The following is a 2,724-nucleotide window of genomic DNA, read 5'->3' on the forward strand; positions in this document are numbered from 1 at the left end:
TAAACTCACGGAAAAAATTGCAAATGGCCATAAATCCACATATTATCTTCAAATTTAGGTAAATTTGTCTGATCGTGTGATAATTGTCACCAAAATTTTACATTTCCACTTAGTTTTGCGAAAAACTGCTATTTTTGAATATATTAAAATTAACCCGGTTTTGGGCAATTTTTCGATGAAAATTTAGTGTGTATTTTTCGTCAAACTTAAGTTTACGGCTGGTGTAAAGTATGCCTGTCATAAAAGGATCGATATTTTGTGTTTTAGCCAGCGAACTTTTGCCCCACACTAGATTCGAACTCTTGCCCCACCGGTGGGGCAAAAGTTCGAATAAGACAATCAATTTTGAAACTGTTATAACTAAAACTGGGTAAATATTTTGACACAAGTTTGTTCAGCAAAATTATAGCCAATATGTTGAAGGTTCACTGTATGGTATTTGTTTTGTTTCAACTGCTATTGTTTTTCTGGAATCTTTGATTATACCACTAAGGTCGAACTTTTGCCCCACCTTACTCTAAGCTTTTAGCTTTAAGCTTTTAGCTTCAAGCTTTTAGCTTTAAGCTTTTAGCTTTAAGCTTTTAGCTTTTATCTTCTATCTTCTAGCTTCTAGTTTCTAGACTTTACTTTCTATCTTCTAGCTTCTATCTTCTATAAATAATCAATTAGCAAAAATGATCTAGGGTTTCGTTCTACTTCGTCGTAAGAGCTACTATTCGTCGTATCAAACTTAAAATGTTCCACTACGGTGAATATTCCAACTTACCTGCAACATAGATTCATTTTCCAAATGTAGTTCTGTGAAAACTTTTATGATTCGTCCACCTGTACACCAAAAATGCAATGAAACTAATGTATTTCGATAAATAACTTCAGTTCAATTATCCACTTTACACTTTTTCGCTGAAACCGCATGGACGAACACGATTTGAGAGAAATGCTTAGAGATCGACATCAGTCACACCACTTTCCAACACAATTTTCTTCCTGCTCCCGTGGGTGACTTACTTCGCCGGGCGCTTATTTTCACTATGGAAAACCTTCGTACTTCTTCACTGAAGGATCTCATTCCAATCACACGCCGTAAAACTACAATAAATCACCAAATTTTACGAAATTTCCTCAACCGCCGCGTATGATTGAGAATGTAAACAAAGTTCTATCCGTCGTACTGAGAAAAAAAAACCTTGTGCGCATCAATGTGTGCGCGACGTTCGACGTAAAAATACGGTTCCTTTGATTGTGTTGTTTTCGCTGTACTGTGAGCAAATGCCATAATTGTACGGTCAAAAGGAATTGTGTTCATATGTTTGGGCTGAATTTTGATGACGAACAATTAATTTTAAAGGAAATTAGTATATTCCAACATGCTGAAGGAATGGAGGGAGATGCCCGTAGATCTATGTAATCTAGTGAAACATTTTATTATAGCGTTGATATATTGTGTTTTAACCACTCAATACATCACAGTTAGCCGTAAGTTGTGGGACGAATCTGGAAACTGATTGCGACGGAGTTGAAAACGATACGACGGATTGAGAATACGATAAGATGCATTTTCTTTGCATTATTTCCAAAAACAGATCAAGATTTATCAAAATGTTATTGTACAATGCTAAAGCCGTTTTGAGAAAGAATTGTTTGGCATCGGTTTGTATCAGCATCATTCACTGCAATTCTGGGAAAATTGCAGTTCTCACTGATCAATGCTTAAGGCCTCTTGGTGCGTCATCACAAAATGGCTTCTTTCAAAATCATTAACATATTGTTATGATAGTATTGGTATTTGCAACATCGATGAAATATAACTACTTATCACCTGATTTAATGGATAATTTATGCGAAGAAAAATGATTCAGGTGGTATTTCAATATTTAATCAACACTTTCAGATACAGCATTATCAATTTAGCGACAATATACATGAGATTTATATTCTCAAAGAAAATCTCCGATATCATGCCGCATTTCATTGCCTCACACAACTACACTTGCAAACAGAAGGTGCTTACCTTTTCGATTGTAATTCAGCGGCAAGCATTTGTGTTTTGAATTCCATATTGCGTTCACTACACTTCCACTAAATAAATCTTTTATTCACTTCCCTTAAAGGAACAAATTTCCACCGGGATTTCAATATTTATAAAGTTTTATCAAACGCATCACTCAAAACTATTATGGAGATGGTTTTCACTTGTTGCGAATCGACGCCGCCACCGCACACTGAGACATGCCTGTGTTTATAATCTAAAATATCCAACTTTTTTCCTGTTGTATTAATTTTCAGTGCGGAAAGGTTGGGCAAATCATAGAAACTTGAAACTCATACGTTGTTTGTTTTCCGATTCTCTCAAATTACAGAAACCATCTCTACGAAGCATAAAATCACACCAAGTGTTTATCAATTTGAACCATCCAAAATAACTGAAAAGCTCCACAGTGCGATGCGTCGGGACGCGTCTATCGTGTATAAGGCTTTCGCACCCTTCTCTTTCCAGCAACAAGATCAAATGGGATTTTTTGTTTGTTGTTTTCATACGGAAACGGTTTCCGTATGAAAACAATCCATATGCATGCGTGTGCAGAAAAGAGAAAGGTGATTAAACGTCAGATTGCCTCATGCACAATCATCGCGATCGTTGAGCGCAGTGATGTCAGAGTTGCTATCTGTAAAATGTAATTAAATGCTATTAATGTGGATTGATCACAAAAATTATTAAAATTT

The sequence above is a fragment of the Aedes aegypti genome, chromosome 2, assembly GCF_002204515.2.
Source record: "Aedes aegypti strain LVP_AGWG chromosome 2, AaegL5.0 Primary Assembly, whole genome shotgun sequence".
Taxonomy (NCBI): Eukaryota; Metazoa; Arthropoda; class Insecta; order Diptera; family Culicidae; genus Aedes; species Aedes aegypti.